At 36.2% G+C, this 21,780-nt stretch overlaps 1 protein-coding gene and 1 long non-coding RNA gene across 8 annotated transcripts in view; one reads left to right on the forward strand and one right to left on the reverse strand.

Moving 5' to 3' along the window:
* Positions 1 to 21,780, reverse strand: part of EDIL3 (EGF like repeats and discoidin domains 3) — a 394,119-nt gene that overhangs the window by 39,232 nt on the left and 333,107 nt on the right. The gene's annotated exons all lie outside the window — the stretch shown is intronic.
* The window catches only part of LOC116662159, a 62,354-nt gene that overhangs the window by 35,027 nt on the left and 5,547 nt on the right, over positions 1 to 21,780 (forward strand). For 5 of the 6 annotated variants that reach the window (XR_004318150.1, XR_004318154.1, XR_004318153.1 and 2 more), the window contains 5 exons: positions 1,924 to 2,032; positions 7,735 to 7,816; positions 11,177 to 11,357; positions 20,353 to 20,497; positions 20,932 to 21,044. This is a non-coding gene — a long non-coding RNA (uncharacterized LOC116662159). The remainder of the gene's footprint in view (positions 1 to 1,923; positions 2,033 to 7,734; positions 7,817 to 11,176; positions 11,358 to 20,352; positions 20,498 to 20,931; positions 21,045 to 21,780) is intronic. The other variant, XR_004318151.1, reaches the window with a different exon arrangement.

Genomic DNA, 21,780 nt, shown 5'->3' on the forward strand with positions numbered 1-21,780 from the left:
TCACAGCAGCACTACTTACAACAGCCAAGACATGGAAGCAACCTAAGTGTCCATCGACTGATGCATGAATAAAGAAAATGTGATATATATGTGTATGTGTGTGTATATATATATACACACACACACACACACATACAAAAACAGAAACAGACTCATAGATATGGAAAAACTTATAGGTACCAAAGGGGAAAGGTGGGGGAAGGATAAATTAGGAGTTTAGGATTAGTAGATGCAGATTCTATATATAAAACAGATAAACAACAAAACCTACTGTATAGCACAGGGAACTATATTCTATATCTTCTAATAACCTATAATGGAAAAGAATCTGAAAAAGAATATATATATGTATGTATAACTGAATCACTTTGCTGTACAACTATACTTCAATAAAAAATAAAAACAGATTTGACACAACATTGTAAAATGATTATAAATCAATAAAAAATGTTAAAAAAAATAAAAACCAAAACTATAAACATTTGGAGTTAACAAAATAATAGTAAAAGGAATGAATCTAATGCCCTTGTGATGATTTATTTAAAGCATGACATATAAAGAGAAAATAAAATAATTTGATTTTCTGTTCTTTTTTAATGAGCAGATTTTTCTAATAGTCTATATAAATTTTATTTTTTGAATTGTTTTTAAAATAATTCTCAAACAACTACAGTTACAAGTAAATAAAATTTATGTCAAATTAACAGGTAAGCTATTACCCAATTTCTCCAAATCCTATGTCATCAAATCCTGTGTCAGCAAAACTAAAACATACTTGAAAAAAATATAAAATTCAGAAAATTTTTAGGGGAAATAATCATACTTTTCCCACTGGGTTACTGAAAGTGACTTTCTGCTGAGTTCATCAAAAATAAGATCAGCCTGAGAAAGAAGAATTAGTTAAATAAAGAATATCTTTGTTATTTACCTTCTTAGCCTGATTTTGATTAGGCTGGGAACTTTAACTTACTCTATGAACAATAATTCAGGTTGGTGACTAATTGAATTAGTGTATAATTGATAGGGTAGTTATTAATTGGTTAATGGAGACGATACTAGGCTTTGATCAAATAGCTTGATGATACCCAATAAATGTTATTTAGATACTTCAATTACAGCAGTGCTGATGCCCAAATGAAGTAGAAAACAAAGAAAATTACTGGTGAATGATTTACATGTAGTTTAGAAAACAATAACATAACTTTTAAATAGGAGTTAAAGTAGCTTTTATTTAGTGCTTTTAGAAAGCACAGTGAGAGGAGATCCTAGGTGGAAACTGTCAGGCTCTTTTAGATAGCTAAAAATTCACTGACGTGGCGTGCACTTCAGTAGCTAGAATTTGGTTGGCTGTTCACTTGAAAGAACTACTGAATATATATCTCTGACAACTACTTTATTGAATATAATTTTATCAAAGGCATTTGTGTTTTGTATAACCCTTCTATATCTTAGAGGCTGACATTTACAAGCACCAAACATCTATACACAAATATGTGTGTCAATATGTATATTTACATAAATCTTCTTGTTCTGTGACACATAAAGGGAAATCACGAGAACTCTGAAAATAAAACATCCACAGCTTAAGGTATACTGCAGAGGCAAATCACATTGCATATCTTAAATATTTAGAGGCCCTTGTAAGGTAGGAAAGTTGACAGAACACACAACGTATTTTTATGCATCACGCTTGCTAGGAGCTGTGCCCTTTATATTGATATAAAACTTTGTCATTCCCACAATATGTAGATCATCTGTAAAGTCCTATACATCATTTTGTTTCATTGGACGCATAAGCCTTAATTCTAGATTTTTCAATCTTAACTGGATATATATGCATGTTTTATCCTGATTTGATTTTTAGGCTAAAACAACAATGCAAAGAAACCTAGACGTAACCTTTTCCGTCTTGTTCTTACAAAGGAAAGTGGAAAGAAAGGGGCATGGCCTCTCAGGAATCAGGATGAGATAAAGGCTTCAAATTGCTTTGGGAAAATGGACCATCAGTGTCAACAGTTGAAAAACAGCCCAGGTCAGTGCGTTGCTCTGAAGTGATCAGAGTGGGAGGGGAAGGAGTGGGGGATGGGTCCCCCTGGAAGAAAAGTGCCCCCGGATTACAGGGTTAAGAGCCACTGACACAGAAGGTGCAATGCCCTAAAGGGTGACTTATTAAAAAAAACAAAACTTTTGTCCAGAGTATGCATATAGTATGGATAAAAAGGATACAAATTATTTCCATTGAAATGCATAGTCAGTAACACTGTCAGCATTTTAGTTGCAAAGGAAGGACAAACTCCCTGGAACCGGCAGACAGGCTATCTGGTTCATCAACTCTAGTCACCACAGGTTATAACTGTCAGAGCCTCATTAGAAGCCAGGGTTAGAGTCCCTCACTGAATATGCACAGAATCAACATGTTTTATTTATTTGTATTAATTTCTTCATGGTGAAAATGTCTTATCTGTATTCTTCTGCTGTTATTGACGTTAATTTCCATTTGTTTTGTTCCCGAGTGGAAATAAGGAGCAGCTGTTCTACACTTGAAATCCGAATCTCGCCAAGATTCTCCTTTAGGTCCCTATATTAATTTCCTACTTATTCTTCTTAATACAGTGTTCAAGGTCTTTTTGAGCTTATTAAGTGGCAGAATATAAAACTGAGCTCTGAATGCGGATAAAATCTGACTACTATCTGATGAACATATTTTAATTAAGTCCCACAGCACAGTATGGCCTGGATATATCTATAATGAAGCCCCAAATCAGTATATGCTTAACAGTTATACTGTTATGGTGCAAGTATGGGGTATGTAACTTTCATAAAATATGTTCTTCCTGATTGCTTGTGAACAATAAGATGCTCATACTCTCCTTCTCTTGAGAAGTGGCACTTTATTTAAGGGACTCTCATATATGTGCTCGTTTCAGAACAAGAGTTCATTTCTTTGTGCAGTCAGCTCCAAACAATCTCATATTTTAAAAATCATGTTCTTTAAAACTATTCATGCACTGTATTTTCTATTACTGCAAAATAGCTCATAAACTACAGTTTTAAATTAGGTATGGGATTAATAAATCACTTGGAACAAACTCATTATACTTACTTACTTTTCTTTGCATATGTATTTAAGAGTTTAAAAACTCTCCCAAGTTATACTTCACTTCACTGAAGGCCCACTTAGAAATTTAAGTGAAGAATTTCATGAGATAACAACCCTACCCCCCGCCAATGGTTGAACACCTTTGCAACTGTTTTTGATATTCCACCTCAGACTTCAGGCATAAGCTTCTGGCATTTTAAACATAATTTGCAAAAAAAAAAAAAAAAAGAAATAAACAAGCAATTGAAGTATACTTCCCTTTATCTGATTTAAGTGCTTAAGGATCCTGAAGTCCAAAGATGAAATTCAAACAATGATTTTTTTTAAAAAAGAGGAATTACGTAGAAATTATTAGAATAACACTAAAAATATAATTTCAGAAAGTTATTTACAGTGGAACCAGGCAGCAAGGAAGTATTAAAAAAAAAAAAAGTTCATCCTCATAAACAACTCACAAGAGTTGTCTCTTATCTTGTGGCTTGTCATACCTAAACAGATTATTTTGACATGTTTTTCCCATCACGGAGAAATCTGGTACATTTCAAGAAATGCTGAAATACCTGTTAGTTTATGAATCAGAATACAAGCTTTGACACATCTATACATTAAACAGAATCACTATAGGTCCAACACAAATTACTTTTTGCAAGTCTCCCTTTAGGGCACACTTGGGACGGAGGTCACAGATATAATTTATTGACTTTTTAATGGTTCTAGGTATTTTTGCCATAAGTATCTTAGCTGTAGAAACCTTTGCTGCAAACATTTTTGTCACATAATTGGTTATAAGGCAAATTTGCCATAAACAATAAAAATAACTATAAGAGGGACATTAAAAAGGACAGAAACATTAAACATGAAAAATGAGTAACAAAATTAAAGACTTTGTTATGAAGTATTAAATATTTGAATACATGTAAAATGTGTGTAGATTCATAGCAATAACTGTGCGAACAACATTTTATTTTGTGGGTTGCACCCACATACTTGTCTTCCAAGTTTTTCATTCATAGTATCTTATACTGTTTGGTGTGGGGTTTTTTTTTGTTTTGTTTTTTTTTGGCTTGTTGGTTTGACTCTTCATTGGGCATCACACCTTTTCTTTTTTGCTAAAACGTCTTTCTCCATTAAGAGAGTTATCCATTTCCAAGTACTAGAATGCATATTTATACCTGCGCTATTGTATTGTGAACACTGTTGTTGGTATTTGGCATACTGTCATATGTCCGTAAGATAGATGTTCCCAAGTTCTATGGGAAATGTGGCAACTCTATGCCATCCAGGCCCTTGGCTGGACTCTCCCTATTCCAATGCAAAGTGTTTCAAAATAAGGAACCAACTCTTGGGGCAAATTGTTGTCATCTGTCAGCTTGATAAAGCTTCCAATAACATTGCTAACTGGAAGAAATACTAATGTGTTTCATCCAGTTGAAAACAAGCTGTCACACCCAAAACTGTCAACCAGCTATTCTTTCAGGGCAAAATTGCCTCACGGCCAATTAGTTACGTGGCAAGAATGTTTGCAGCAAAAAAACTTATGGAGGAAATACCAGACATGCTTTTTAATACCCTGTATTCTGAAAAAAAAAAAAAATGGCCTTATAATTCATTGTCTCCAACTCCTTTGTATGCCACTTTCATTAACAAGTGCCACTTTCATTAACAAGTAACAGCAAGTGACATAAACCATCAGGAAGAGATTATGCTTTAGGAGCAAGAAATGTCACTGTCGTTGGGCAGACTGGAAGGTAAACTGCGAAGAATTATCCTGAAAGAACATATTCTTTTGGAAACTTTCAGGTCACAACAACATCTTGTATTTTCAAGATGGAAACAATAGTTAAAAGTAATCCAACAATAAAAACCCAGACATTAAAAGAATGTATATTACATTTCTGCCCTGAGAATGCTTTTTGATATAGCTTTTCTGTAGACATATTTTATTAGATTAAGAACTTTTCCTTCTATTACTTGTTTCAGAATTTTAAAATCATGAATAGGTGTTCAATTTTATTAAATTATGTCTGTTCATATTGAGATGATTATACAGATTCCTCCCTTAATTAAGACATAAGCGGCCACAAACCCAACCAACTTGAGAACCATAACACTGACAATACCTACGTGTGTATCTTCCCCTATCTTCCTGCTTTTCTCAACTATGGTTACTCAGTGCTGCATTTTCCTCTATTTCTTTACTTTTTCAAACACATTTTACTAGAGTGGACCCCTAAATAATATTTAATTTTAAAAATTCATAAAAAGTATCATATAGTAATCTTTTGGGACTTTTTTCATTCAATATTATATTACTGAGATTAATCTATAAGTTTGTTTATAGTTATGAAGTATATTTATTTTCATAACTATGTAATATTCCATGTGTATATGTAAGACAATATATTTACCCATTCTACTGTCATGAGTATCTGATTATTTCCAGTTTTGTCTTTTAAAATCAACACTATGAACTTTCTTGTACTTGTCTCCTGGTATAAATAGTATTCAAAATTTTTTTGTGAACATGTCCCTAGGAGTGGAATTTTTTTGGTTGTAGAGTACATGAATGTGCAATTTTGTAAGATAAGCCAAATAATTTCCAAAATGATTTTATCAATTTATATTCCTATCAGCAAGATATATACATTCCTCACATTTAATTTCATACCTTGGTGATTAACAGATTTTTTTAAGTTTTCTTCTTTTTAAAATTTGATCACTTTATGCATTCTTGGGATAAATTCTTCTTCATTATAACTTTGATGGGTTCCATTTAGTAGTGTTCTATTTAAGACTTGCATTTTGCAAGTGAGATTCTAAGTCAATTTCTTGTGTTTGCCCAGTTTTAGTAACAAGAAATCTTAGTTTTATAAAAGAATTTGTGAAGCCTTTTTCTCTCTGTTTTCTGTGGAAAACAGAGGGTATATGTGTTCTGTGTAAAACACAGGGTATATGTTTTTTGAAAGCTGTTAAAGTCTGACTTGAAGTCTTTAACAAGGATAAGTCTATTAAGGGATTCATTTCTTTTCTTCCCCTCTCTTTTTTATGTGTGATCTTTCTTGACCCTACAGGTTTCCATTTCCCTTTTAGTAAATACTTTTTGGTAATATATTATTTACTGTATATATAATATATATGAAGTAAATATGGCATGATGTTAACGTTTGTTAGATTCAGGTATTACATTATTTTCTATAAATGACTAGGATACTTTATAATTTTAAAAAAGCACAGTAGTCTCTGAGGAAGGACTTAAATAATATGTGTATTTGTTTTTGCTTCTTAGGAAGTATGTACAGGTGAAGGCTGGGGTAGACTCTTAAGATATCTGTCTAATTTTCTCTAGTAATATTGACCATATGTATTTTTTGCAACATAACCTCAAACCACATTCAATCTTCAAATGAAAAGTAACATAATTAAACAAGTTCCAAGTGTTTTAAAAGAAACTCTGCTTGCTCACAATATTGTAACTCTAGGCCTAACAAAAACTAGTGTACTTAAGTGCTTAAAATCAAAGCTCTTAATTTTTTGGCATTTCACATGACTTCTTTTTATTATTGCAATCATACCACTAACATTGAGCCATTCGTTTTAAAGAAGGACTTTGTTCTGTTAGCTGAATTTATTTTGTATAAATTGTTTTCATGTTTCTGCAGTTTTGCTGCCTTCAGCATAAGAGAGTTATGGCAAAATTATGTAAACATGAAGCAACAATGAAACCTGAGCTATTTCATACATTCTATCATAAAGCTATGTTTTTCATAATGACAGGTAGATAGGTAAGGAAACTAAATATAATTAAGCTATCTGCCACAAAGTTTATCATTTCCTTATTATAAGTTTTATGAAAAACACAATCTAACACATGCACCCTAAAGGTTTTCTTTAAAAACCATGCAAAACAAATTAAAAAGTTTAATGAAAGTAATTAAAAAATATTTATTTTCTTCTTAACATGTATTGCCATCCCCCCAACCCAGCTTTTTCTATACTGCATGATGCCTACTATGGAACTAGATGGTTGACAAATTTTATTCTTTTTATTTTTGCATTAGTGAATGGGACCAAAATGAATATTAATTAACATGTCAGAATTAATTATCTACATTTGATATTGATCTGAAACTCAAATGCAAAGAGCTCTAAGCCTTTTCTCAACTTTCAATCTATGCTCTCCTTAGAGCCTCCATTATAGTAGTGTTCACAATGACCCATTTATGAATGTCTGTCTGTAATGGGGCAGGACCATATTGTCATCAATGGTGACCATCTGATATCTGTAATGATGTTTGAAACTGCTTAACTGTATAATGGTATAAAGGTTTTTCCCATGCTCTTACTGACCAGGGTTGGACTGGAGAGAAAGGTTTGGATGGTCTGCTCAACCCCTGCTCAACCCCTTCATGATGATGTTCAGTGTCCTGCTTTTGCCCATAGTGACCTACTCTTGACCCTTTGTGGTTTCCTTGTATCCTGCTGTTTGAGCTGCAGGCCTCAGCCTACAGCAAGAAATCCCAGGCTTCAGCCTGATTTAAACACTAAAAGCATTTATCAACCTGACTTTAAACTGCACAAGTTTTTCTCTAGAGCTCTTTTCCAAGGAGCCCCTTTCTGTGCATCCTTTGTTCTAGGCACAAGAATATTAAGAGAGTCCTAAAGCCAGAGATGAACTTCATACCCAGCAGAGGGAAGGGGACCACTGCATCTGCAAAAGTAAGAACAACTTTGCAATACTTTGTTACTCTGTAAGAGATCTCTATGGAAACTAGCTCTGCCCCTTGAACTGCTGAACTTTTACTATAAAATCCTCTGCCTTCTCTTCCCAGTAGGCTCACAATCTTAAAGGCATTAGTCCACTGTGACCTCCTTTGCCTGGCAAAGAAATAAAGCTGCCTTTTCTGCTTCATCCAAAACTCTGTCCTCATCTCAATTTGGTAAGCAGGGTATGGAGGCTGTGTTTCTGCAACATGTCCTCTACTAGATTCTGAACTCCTTGAGTACTCCATCATATTTTAGTCATCTTTGCATCTTCTAAGTTTATTGCAAGGTTTTCATGTGTTATGTATCCAGGAACATGCTTAATAGATAGGTGGACAGATAAGATGGAAAGAAACTGACCAGGAACACAGATTGGGGCTTGTTTTTAAAATATAGCAGGGTCAACTTTTCTTCATAGATAAGCAGCAAGGAAAAATGATGTGCAAATATCTAAAGAAATGCTTGAGTGGAGAAAAAGATTTTCTTGAGAGAGAAGTTTTAAGGTGCAGTATTAAAAATCTGCTTGTACATCTTAGCACTGTGAATTGGCAGCACTGGGCAATATAAACTTTGGCAGGAAAATGTTACAGTTAGTGAGAATGACTTTAATGCTTTGTCAGTATTGCAGAACGAGGTAAAGATCTCTAGATTCAAAGAGTAGTAATAAGAATGGAAAACCCAGGGACAATCTGGTAGGTGAAAGGGCAGGGTCTTTTTCTTTCTTCTGCACTGTTCACTCAATTTAATCAGAACTTAAATCAAGATAAACAGCACCAAAATGACAGCCAATGACAGCCCTTAGGAATGACTGAGTTAACATGTCAGAAATAGGTAGATAAGAAACCAGGGAAACTAGAGGAAACTAGTAGATTATCAAGTCCAATATCATTTTGCCAAGTAAGTTTCAGAATCAGGAGGCTAACAGAAGCAGTATGGGTTGGATTTTCTTGCTAGGGTACAAGAGGTAGACTCTGCGAATTTGAACTCCACACCATCTGAAGAGGCTGGAGCAGAGGAATGTTTCTTGGGAGACAGCATGTTAAGTTGGCTGTTGGAATTTTGGGGACCCAAGAGTGACCAAAGACAAGAGACCTCTGTAGAAGGTTGTAGATCTGAGACGTCCAGCAAAAAGCACTATTTAAGAAATAGAGTGAAAGATGAGGTGCAAATGGTACTGCTAGGAGTTTTGGAGATGTCTAGAGAAAACAACAGGTGAAGATCCAAGCACACAGACACTCTGTATCACCAAGCAAAGACATGGGAATAAGGCGATGTCCCCTCAGTGGTTGGATTCTCTTCTCAGGGAATACTGGTGAGGCTAAATTTGGGAAGGGATGGAATATCATGCAGGGAATCACTTGGGAGACCAAATAGGACTGTGGTCCAAAGCTGCATCTAGCAACAGAGAGGAACAGCAGCAATTCTAATGATGCCTGACCCAGAGTTCCTATGATAGGGTTTTACATGTCCACTGTCTTGGAATAAGATGGACTCCAGAGTCTGGGACTCTAGGGGATGAAACTTCAAGTACGCATGAGGTGCTCTCAATTGTGAAGGCTAGAAGTACTCAGAGATGAAAAGCCAGAGAGGCCGTCATGCTGACCAATTCCATCCAGATCACTGAAGAACTGAGGGTCCTGAAAAATGCTGCACCAGATATCATCTGCTCTTCCACCTGTCTCTGGCATAAAATGCAACCCATTCACACCCAGACAGCTTCTGCCTATGACAGACCGGACTATGTTATGATGAAAGGAGGCTTACCTGCATAGGTAATACATCATAGCACTAAGCAAGGGTGCACATTCATACATGTACACACACACACACACACACACTGTATAAGCAGAGTATGATTTCTACCACTTTTAAACTCCCTTAATTTGCTCCTCAAACATCTCCTTGATTCCCTCTTCTTCTATCTCAGACTAAGGAAAAGGAAGAATGCAGGAGAATGGAAAAGGCTCTTTCCACTTGGTGACTGTAGGTTCTTTTTTGTGCTAATTATATGTTATATTCCCTGGTATGCTGATTACCCCAGAGAAAAATAGTCAGATATAAATATAATCAGAACCTCTCGTGATCAGTATAGGACACTGTACTAGTTTTCTGTTCTGGCATAATGATTTCTGTAGTTTTCTGAGTGCTGGTATGGCATACCTGCGAGGAAAAATGGAAGATATTCTTTTGATTGGACAAAATATTCTTTATAAATCCTCATTTATTTCTTCAGTCTTGGTTATGAATATGAAGTGTGGGTTTTTAGTGACAGGATTTAATTGAATTTAATTGTAATGTCTGTATGTTGGTGCCATGCCCAGAAAGCTTTGGAAAATGGATACGTTTTTATACCAAAGAAGTACATCAGGGCCATACACCCTCTGCTCTGTCATGTCTTGCTTACTCTTATTCCTGAAATCAATTTTTGGTTAAAAGAGAAGGAAAAATCCCTACCTTTTAAAAATAAGGTGGCCTTGATTTTATGTTTGCCTGAACTCTCTTCCTGATTGTTTTATGTATTTTACCTGTCTAGTGCTAGGTAAAAATGTTAAATTCATTACTCTAAAATTCAGTAAATTATTTCATGCAACCTTAAATATGCTTTTCATAGCTTATGGATAGGTTTGTATTGTTAAGTACTGAGATCTGACCTGTTTTAGGTGACTGTGATGTTGGAATTGATACATTAAAGAAAAACTTTCAGGGCCAACTAAGGTCTACAGTGAGATACAAAATTTCACATTAAAAAGTACAGGGTTACAAATGTGGAATACGAAAATAAAAACTGGAAACAAGATTAATGCTTACTGAAAAAAAAATGGAGAGGCTAATTAAGTTCCTTGATTTTAAAATGTGCATGAAAAATGTTCCATACCACTTTTTTTTTGATGTAAAAAATAAAAAAAGACATAATCAACAAACCACTCCAATGATTAAAAAAAAAACAAAAACAATGGCTTGTATAAAAAGATCAGTCATCACATGCTCCCCAATACTTGCAAAACATTTTTCTATTTTTATGTACAAGTCAAATTCCAAATGACCAAGACATAACAAAGTTTCTTCCATCACATGGCTTATGATGTAGAATTAAAACCAGATGATATGGATTTAAGTCCTGAATCTGTTGTACACTAGCTTAGTAACCTTAAGTAAGTTAATTCACCTCCCTGAACACGTTTGTAAAATGAGAGGCATAGTTTAGATTTTTGAATTTTCTTTCTATTTGAAAAATGTCTGTGATTCCCTATGCTACATATTAATCAATAATAAAGACTTCAATTAAATGTCCTCTTCTACTCTGTTTATCCAAAGGTTAATCCAGTATTTACTGAGTGCCTACTATGTGCTAAGCCCTCAGGTGACTAAAATTTCCTCGTGGAACTCTGGTGTCTTGGAGAAGCAGACCCGGGTATGCATAGCTTACAGCTGAGGTGTGGACTCTTGAGGCAAAGAAAAAAATGCCTGCAGTGAGTGGAGAGCCAGCAGAGCCCAGGTGAGCCTGAATGTTGAAGGAATGGTATGAGTTGGATAGTGAAGAAAGGAGGGAGGGACATTCCAGACCAGGAGTTCACTTGCAAATGTACAGTATCTTGAAAGAGCTTTTTGTGTTTAGAGAAGGAGGAGCATTTTCTTGTGGCTGGAATATAGGGCAGAAAGAACCTTAGGAGAACGAGGCTGGAATGGAAGGTTTGAACAACTTGTGAAGGGCTTTCTGAGTCAACAGCCAGTTGAAATGAAGACATTTACAGCCTAAGGAATTTAGATTTTAACTTAAATGTGCTATTTTAAAAGTAAAGGCAATGTTAACCACTATATATAAAAACAGATAAAAAACAAATTTCTTCTGTATAGCACAGGGAACTATAGTCAATATCTTGCAATAACCTTTCATGAAAAAGAACATGAAAAGGAATATATGTATATACATGCATGGCTGGAACATTATGCTGTACACCAGAAATTGATACACTGTAACTGACTATACTTCAATTTAAAAAAAAAAAAAAAAAGGAAAGGCCATTAGGTTTTTATCATGTACTCTACTGGAAGAAATCCTTTAACCTCTCTGGATTTTAGATTCTTTATAAAATGCCTTAGGTCCACCTTTAACATTATGTTTCTGTTTTTCTATCTTCTTAGGTTAATCTCTGAATTTGTGCAGTCCCTGGCTATCAATTTTTATATAGAACACTCCATTGCAAACAGCTTGGTTTCTTCTTGTTTTAGTGTCCAACAGTAAAAGACTATCACCAGTACATAATTTGTGAGTCCAGTGTGCAATTCAGTAGCATTTTATGCCTTTTTAAAAAGTACCATGTATTCATACAGTATGATGTAAATTTAAATCTTTTGACTTAGACTACTAAATAGTATTCTATCTTTAATTTCTGGTGACATTAGTAGGTGGACATTTTAATGTTTAGTATATGTCAAAATATGTATCCAATTTTTCATCTAGGGAGAAATTCCCTACATCCCCTTTGAGGTGCGCTAGAAAAAAAGCAGCTGCTAAAAATCAATTTTCCATTTCTGAAAAGTGCAGATCCTTTGTGTATCTGGGGCTTATCTTTCAAGTGTTTGCTTCTTACAGCTTAATCTTTTAAATGGTCACTGCAACTTTCTCTCATTATCCATATACATGTCCAGTATATGCAGACTCATCACTTGTGTCCAAATCTCCACATTTTTGCTATAGTCTCTGAGGAGGAAAAATTACACACTTAAAAAAGAGTCTTAAAAAGAATAATGTAACACATTCTTTTTCATATTTCTTTGAGTTAAAAATTTTTATTTTACAGATCATATCAGATAATATATCTAGGTATCACCCTATATCCCATATAGTTCATATGTATAATTAACTATATACCATATATTTAATTTATGAAGAAAAATCTCAAATTACATTTGTTACGGTGTCACCAATGTCTACTAGAAAGCAAAATGGAACCTGGGCTGGGGCCTCAGACTAGCACACAATGAAGGTCTCCAGATCTCTCTTAGGTGTGGCATTGTCTTCTGACTACACAGGATACGCTTGCCTGCAACTTGCTTTTTCCCACTGAAAATGACTCTGCTTGTTTAGATACTACCATTTCAGATCCACACTAAAACTGATCAGAAAGGCATCTTTGTAAGTTCTTTCTCATATTCAAGGAGAAAAGTAACGGCAGCATTAAGGCAGCCAAAATCAACACATTTGTGTGTTGACATTTCAAGTGATTTATATGCTCATTGGGCTGCTCAATAAAATAATGCATAATTACCAAATCTACTGACACATAAAACAACTAATCATATTTTTTTTTCTGACTCAGGCAACTTTTTTTAAAGATGAATGAAATTCAGTCAGTTTTATATTTATTGAATTTAAATACATTTTCCTCTGAAATTAAAAAAAAATGATCAATTAAAAACTATGATCCCATAAGAGCAAGAGGGAAACAGCCCTGCTTTAATGTTTTCCTCTAGATTTGGTGTCTGTCCCATTTTGCACAGAGCTCATCTGTTCTAGTCAGGAAGTACATGGAAGAGCTCCCTGTGCAGAGCTGGCAGCCTGGACTCAGTGGGACCTCAGTCATTTTTTGCTTGCGTACCCTTGGACAATCACGTATCCTTTCTGAGACTGTTTCCTTTCCTACAAAATGGGGTTCATAGCAACTGTCCCTGACTTCCTCATATAGTTGTTCTCAAGGTTAAATGAAATATGAAAATATTTCTCTAAAAGTAAAATGCTATACCAAGATAAGTTTCGGAATGATTTTCCTTTGTTTTCAGCCAAAAATATGTTTGCTTCCAAAGAGCAATATAAGCTGAGTTTTCTAGAAATAAAATGCCACTAATTTAAAATCCAATGTAAAGATGTTATAGAGAACAACAGCAGCTGTATTATGACCACCTAGGATGACATTTCTTAATCCTAGGTCAAGGGCAAGTTATCACCACCTGTAGAAGTGGTCGGCTTTTCAAGTTGAGAATCTTTTGAGAGGGAATATTTTTAAGTCATTGGAAGATGATGTTAAGGTTAAAAAAAAAATCAAACATTAAGGCTTTTATTCACCAATTGATTTAGGGACAAAGTAAACTTCAGATTGCTTACTTTCACTTCCAAGTGGTTCAGGATAATTGAATCCCTGGCCGTGGAGTATCGGTTCTTCCCTGGGTATTAAACTCTAGGAACTGAGCTTGTGGGGAAATATAATTTCTCTCTCATTTTAACAAATGCTGAGCAGAGAGAAGCAGCAGCTCTACCCCATCTGCTCATCTTCTTCCAGATACAAGAAAAGATTAGTCCCATTCGATAAAGATCTGGAGTCTCACTCACTTCCTTTTTGCTCCTCTCCCCCACCCCATGTGCTAGGGTTGCTTCTGTTCCCACTGTCCAAATGTGACGCTTTGCTAACAGCTCTGTGGAATGGAGATGGCTCCCAGATAAAGGAGCTGTATTGGCCAGAAAAATGTTCTGATTTTTCCCTTTACTGATGCTATCTTGAAACATGTATTACTCCTTATCTTTTGGGAAGGGGAGATGGAATGTCCCTGATGGTTATTTTGTGTCTTTATAGCATGTGATTTAACATCAGTTCTTTGAGTGAAAGGGGACAAAGGACACAGTGGAATGAGGCTGGCTAAAGAGATAAGTGGATCTTGTAAGAGGTATTAGGCAAAAGTATGGACTTAGCGGTGTGGCAGATGGGCTTTAGGGTGGCCCCATGATTTCAGCCTCCCTGCTGTCCACGCTGGTGTATAGTCCCCTCCACCGAGTGTAGGCAAGACCTCTGACTTGCTTCTAACCAACAGACTATAACAAAGACAGTGGGATTTCAGTTCCTGTTCACATTATATTATATGAGACTCTGTCTTAGCAGACTGCCCTAGTTTCTTCTAGCTGGCTTGATAAGTTCACAGACCATGCTGAGCAATCTACATGTCAGGAAACTCTGGGTCACCTCTACGAGAATGTGGCCTCTAGCAACTAAAGTGTCCTCTAGGACGTGAGGGCAGCCTCCAGCTGAGAGCCATCTAAACAGCTGGGCCCTCATCCAGCAACAAGGAAATGAATTCTGACAACAATCTGAATTGGCTTGGGAGCAGATTTTTCCCCAGCCGAGCTTCCAGATGTGCATACGGCCCAATTGACACCTCTACTGAATCCTTTTAAGTCCCTGAGCAGAGGACCTAGCTAAACCACACCTGGACTCCTGACCGTCAGCAACCATGACAAAATAAATATGCAGTGTTTTAGGATGTAATAATTTGTTACGCAGCAATAGAAAACTAACATAACAGCTAACAGGAGGAGGTCAGAAAGATGACTTGGTGAAATGATTAGATGTCAAGTAACAGAGCAAAGGATGAAGGAAGCAGGTTAAGTGAAGGGCACAGGGCAGCACAGAAAATGGATACCTTGAGAATCTTCTGTATTATTTATAGAGTAAAGACCTATATTTGTGAATGTGATATGAAGCGTTGCTTTACAGCATACCTTTAGAATGCAAAGTCATTTCAACTTATTCTGTATTTTTCAGATTCTGAATATTTCCTTCTGATTAAACATTTATGTTGCTTGCTTCTTAAGTGCCATCCCTGTACTGCATATTTCATCTCACAGCTTTGTTTAGAATCCCTATGGCAACTGGTCTACTCCCACTTTCTTTCTTTACCTAGTTGAACTGCAAAAACTCTACTTTTCATAATAACATCAACAGTGAGCTTGATATTGTAGAAGTCTCTTTTATTAAGGGTAAGAGTACAATAAAGTAGTTAAATATTTTTTTTTTAATTAGAAAAAGCTAGATGTACTTTCCGGTAACCAATCACTCTATCTTACTGTATCTGCCTCATCGATTCACCATCTGCTTCCAAATTTCATCCAACAACATGTTTTTCTTCTTTGATCACACCTCTTATTTTTCTCACTTTTATTTAAATTCACATGAACCTTATGAAAGTTAACACGTTCATGCTCTCAACACTGCACACATGATCACTGTCTCTTGGCCACTCATCGTCATTTAATCTTAGCCATGAGTTAAGCAGCACAAGGAACACGGTATCTGGACAACTCTGTGTTGATGGCACCGGGGGTGAGGAGAAACAAGACTGTATGTAATTGCACTCACAGTTACAAACAGCACCTCTTAAGTTTGGGCAGGAGGCTGACGTATACTTTTTAATTATCTGCCACCCTCATCATAGGTGAAATGTGGGTTTTCCTCACTGCTCTCTTTCCCCCTGATGTCTTGGCAAAAGATCCTGATCTCCCCAGAGTTCCCTGTCAAACTGAGCATACTCACATTCCCTGCTTCAGTGAATATATTTGTCATCCACATTTGGCAAATTTGTGAATTCAGATAATTTCCATTTTATGCCCTGCAATCTATTAGTTGGCCTTTGGAGGTTTCACAAGGCTTAGCAGGTGCATCACATAGGGATTCAGTGATGCAAGAATGATGGCAGATAATAAGGGCTATTTTCCCACACTACGTTTCTACATGGCAATTCCCAGCATGGACCTATAGAAGCACTGAAAGGTAGACTTTGGAAAACACCAAGCCAGTTCATAACAGCAAATAATTTAGAGAATATGATAACTGTGTTCAGCAGTCCACTTCATAAATTCTTTAGATTAAAAAAATCTACATTTATTCCATAGATGGCAGTAAGGCAAAATACTGACGGGGCCATTATCAAGTTGATTTAGACAATATGCTCCATGAACCTTTATAAATAAGGCTAAACATACTATTAATTTTCCAAAGTCTCTTCACAATGTATGGTCTTACTATGACCATTTCAATGAAAGATTCAAAACATGGCCATCTAGACATTGGTTAACAAAGTCACAAGGAAGAGATGGAGGCAAGCAAATAAAAAATTTTGCAAGCACCTAACGCTTGAAATATGTTTATATTCCAATGATTAAGTTCATTGCCAAATCCAGTTTTAAGGTACTTTATCTATGAAGACATTGCAATATATGCACATATTTCAGGTTTTTTTCACTATTTAATTATTTTCAACAAAGCACAGCCTGGAAAGATGAAAGATATTTTACATGAATCTATTCATTTTGAATGTTATAGAAATATTATTGCTGACTAATAATTATTATCACACATCATATTCTGAAAGTTATGACCATCACATTATTTTTAAAATGAGATCTTTTGATTAATTAGTTAATGATTATCGACTTTAGTGTTCTCTTCTGGATTAGTAATGTATAAACATAAAGCTTTAAAACCTTGGGGCGGATTAAGTGTCTACCCAAATCAACGACTGCTGAAGTATCCGTGGAAGCACTAGCTGCTGTCCTGGAAGATTCAAGTTACCTAAATAAGAGACTAGCTTAAAACAGTCACTAATATGAAACATTAGAATGAACAATTCCAGTGAGGAAGGAATAAAAGAGCCCCAGTGGTAATAAACTGTCCTTTAAGCAAAACCTTAATTATAGTAAAGCAGTATTTCTTGCCTTTATAAAAGGCACACTTCCATTCTTTGAACATAAAGATTTCACACCCTTGTTAATATTACCTGAAATTTTTAAAAAATTCCATGAATAAAACAAAATCAAAGTAATGTGACAAAATGATATTTTATTATAAATCACACATACTCTCCTCCATTCCCCTCTGAAATAAGAAACCCTTGGGGTGACAGCTTTCTCCTATCTGCATCCTGGCTCCTTCATTTTGTAAATAGCATCCTTTAATCACATTATAGGAAGAATAGAGAGAATCGTCCAAGTACTGCTATTGAATCTCCTCGTCCACCTGCTGTAAGACCTCCTCCTTAAATTCTAAACCAGTGGTATTTAAGCATGCTGAATTTTGAAGTAATTCCAATGGGGAACAAGTTTCCTTGAAAAACAAAATTAGGAATGATTTCTTTGCATATAATTTAGGGTGCACCCTGTATTTGCAAAGATAATCTTCCATGGAACTTAAGTCTGCAAAAATGGTGAAAGTTGCACTACTCAGACTGACTGAGGAGGGAAGTAAGTCTGCCCAAACTCACTTGTTGGCTCTTTCCTCTGCCTTCTAGCACCCATTTGGCACCCAAGACCTTCAAGGCAATCCTGGGATCCTGAGGAATATAACTAGCAAACCACCAATTTAAAATATTTCTGACATTTTCTATTATTGGTCATATTGTCCCCTTCCTCTTCTGATTCAATTCTTGGCCACTCTACTCCCTAAAGCTATCCATAACTATGTGTAGTTCCCTTTAGGGGAATGCACTAACAGTGTCTTCTATCATAGTTACTTTAAATTAGGACATAATTGGAAATCTTGCAAATTATCTCTCTCCATCACTCTGTATTTAAGTATCCTGTGCTGTCTTTATGGTGCAAATATTCTTAGATCCTCCCACAGAGCTGGGAGCATTAAACTTAACTTATAAGATACTTTCACATAACCAGATTCTTTTTCAATAATTATATACGTGCTATACTTATAAGTAGACTTAAATAGAAGAGATTTTTGACTACTTTACCAAGTTACGTTTTGGAAAAGCATTTGAAACTAAAGTTATAGAAATCCACTGGCGATAATTTCTGAAGACTTTTTTTTCCCCATTTCAATTATTCTACCATTTCAGGCTATCATGCAAAGCTTTTTATTTATCAAAAAATAATTTGTTTAAAAACTCAATTTTTTTCTTTAAACCCAAGCAACAAATATTAATTGCATTAAAAGCAGCCATTTAAAAACTTTTTTTCCTATGCTGGCTGACAGAAAGGTCTGAATAAAATCTTAAATAGATTCTCTTTTTGGCTGGCATTTTATGAGAAAGAAACACTGTTTACCAATACCATATTGCTTAGTTCTTTCCAAATTACTTTTTGCCTGGAGAGAAAACCTGGATCTACTGGATGTACTTCCACCTAAATTATGTGCAGAGAAAAACATTTCTCATTTTGTTTTTCAAGGAAACTTACTTCACATGGGAATGACTTAAAATTTGGCCAAATTAGAAAAGAGAATTATGTGTAAAACTCTTTATTCCACAATCCCTAAGTTACCTCCTTTCTCTATTTATATCTTATATGTATTTATCTAGATTGTTGGTAGGCGAAAGATACTATCTCTTTCACTGCAGGAGCAGTTGGGATTAAATACACACACACACACACACACACACACACACAAACAGAGTTTGGGTTGCCTTTTCCTCTTCTTTATAGTAGCAGTTTTACTTATACATGTTTATTGATAGAAGACATAATAATAACTTAAGAATTCAGTGACATTTTAAAATGCGTTTTAATTCCTAACAGCAATAGACAGGAATATTTATAAAATATATATGTGTGTGTTATGTGCGTATGTGTGTGTGTGTGTGTGTACATATTTTAAACCTGGCAACAACACTCAGTATGGTAGGAATCCAAAGTACCCCATCAAGCCCTCCAACCTCCCTCTCTGCTCCCTGCTCCCTAATACCAGGTTTACTGGACTCGGGCTTGGAGTCACTGCTTTTGTACATAAACACGTGTTTCAGGGGAGAAGGGTAGAGAACTAAGGGAAGGCCTTTATTCCACGGATGTCATTTTCTGTAGTGTCCCTGCACCAGCACCTGGCATACAACTGATGAACCATTTGTAGAGTTATTTCTACATCAGTTCTAAAGAGTAGAATTATCTGGCAATAGTCATTAAAACTGCTGAGCTGTTAAATGCTAAAAATAAATGTCAAATCTAGGAAGTTGAAACTTTAATCCATTTTCATATACTCTTAAAATTTTTAATAAAATGCAAACTCTGTAACACTTATCACATAATCACTTTAGGGATTAAAAATATCATAATCTTGCCTGACGAGGCGTTTTAATGGTCAGTGAAATTTGTATGCTCTCTGTGATCTTACTTAGTGGATATGTCTCAATTTCTGCTTTATTGCATTCTATTACCATGTTTTATTCATTTGCCTATTCCTCTCCTGCTCAAAATTTCCAACTGAGAACAGAAAATGCTTTAACTTTTATGAAGGCTCATTCTCCCTCCCACCCAGTAAGCAAGGCTGTGAGTCTGATTATGTTCTTGACAGAGGTATTTTTATCCGTAATGAGCTAAGACAACGGGTACCCTAAATTTACCTTGGCTTCTGTAATTGATCAATTAGGAGGCATAAAGTGTAGCCACTATGTTCATATTTCCCCCTGACCTGTTTATGAGTAATCTTAAGCGTCTCTCATTTCAGTAGTCAAATTTAATGATCCCTGGGAAATCCGAAGATATTTTGAGATGAATAATCTAGATGAAAAGAGAGCAAGGGATTTCTGATTAACTTTACTTGTTCCTACAAGCATGTCAGCCAATATATTATGTAAGTGCCATTGGACAAGTGCAAACCTTTCTAATAATATTGGACACAGAGTGATTAAATGGTGAAATCTCACACTACAGTATTGAACAGGAACTTTCATGATGTCTATATTTCTGGATAAATATAGTTACGTTTTCTGCTTTGGTATTCAAGCAGGATCTACTCTGACTGAAAGGAAATTCAAGTACCTCTCCTCTTCTGCCAACGTGTAGAAGAATACAGACCAGGAGAGAGGACACCACTGTCAGAGTGGCACAAAACCCCGATGGTGCCAGAAAACGCACTCCCCATGGAAAATGTGAGTATTCTCCGGCTGAGAGCCAGCACTGCAGGTGATGAAGCCTTACTTGTTCTCTGAGCAAAGGCAGACATAGCAGCAGTAATGGAAGGAGCACTATCAGTAAGGGGCACGTTGCAGAGGATCCAGAGTGATGCTATGGGTCCATCAGACTGTGGTAACATTACAATAAAGACGCAATAACGATGCAGGCTCGTGGTGCCGTGATACGTGGGAATGCTCCACATGTTATGATAATAGCAGCTTTCCAACCTTGAAAGGTCACGCGAGTCTTCCCAGGATGAATGATATCTGAAGGGAGATCTAGAACCTTCCTACTCAGAGGGTCACCCACCAGACTGTGGCCATCATCTAGAAGCAATCGCTGGAAATACAGAATCTTGTGCCCAGCCTGGACCCAATGAAACAAATCTGTATTTTCACCATATCTCCAGGCGACTTGTCTGCACATTAAAGTTTGGGAAGCACTGCTCTGGAAGACACCTTGTAAGCAGCCAAGGGAACAGGCCTTCCAGGCCGAGGAAACAACGCTGGCAAAGGGCTGGAGGTAGGAAGAAGCCACCCTGGACTGGAAACTGTAGGCACATACTGGTTAGTATGGCCAGAGGGCAGAGTTTAGTGGGAGGGGTCGCTGGAAGGGAGGCAGGAGAAACGTGCAGAGGTTGGATAATGACAGATAATGCCACATACAGGAGCCGGGCTTTCTACAAGATAATGATCGAGGGGCGGGTTTTGTATTTTAGTGAGATTCCTTTAGCTGTTATGTGGAGAACTTTTTGGCAGAGAGCAAGTAATGAAGCAGGGAGACCACTTAGGAGCCTATCATACTTAAAGGAAAAAGGACGGTTACTTAGACTAGACAGTGGCCATGAGGGTGGGAAGCACTGCCCACATATACGGGACAGGAATACGAAAAGTTTAAACAGACTTGGCGACTAACTGAATACAGAAGACTGAGAGGGGGGTGGGTATGAGAGAAGGAGAAGTCACAGACCCTCCCAGATTTCTGGCTTGTGCATTTGTGGTTGGTGGGCCCAGTCCCTGAAATAAGGACTGAATTTGGATAGAAAAGGTAAGCAACTTGATGAACGTAACTGAGTTTGAAATATCTGTAGGACAAACAAGTGATGATATCCAGGAGTAGTTGAATATATAGGTCTAGAACTATAAATCTGGGAGTCATCCAACAGAGTTGTTAATAAAGGGTTAAGAGTGGATTGTGTCACCTGGGAAAGCATGTAATCTGACTGGCAAAGAAGGCACAAGGAGTAGTGGGCAACAGA

The sequence above is a fragment of the Camelus ferus genome, chromosome 3 (assembly GCF_009834535.1).
Source record: "Camelus ferus isolate YT-003-E chromosome 3, BCGSAC_Cfer_1.0, whole genome shotgun sequence".
Classification (NCBI taxonomy): Eukaryota; Metazoa; Chordata; class Mammalia; order Artiodactyla; family Camelidae; genus Camelus; species Camelus ferus.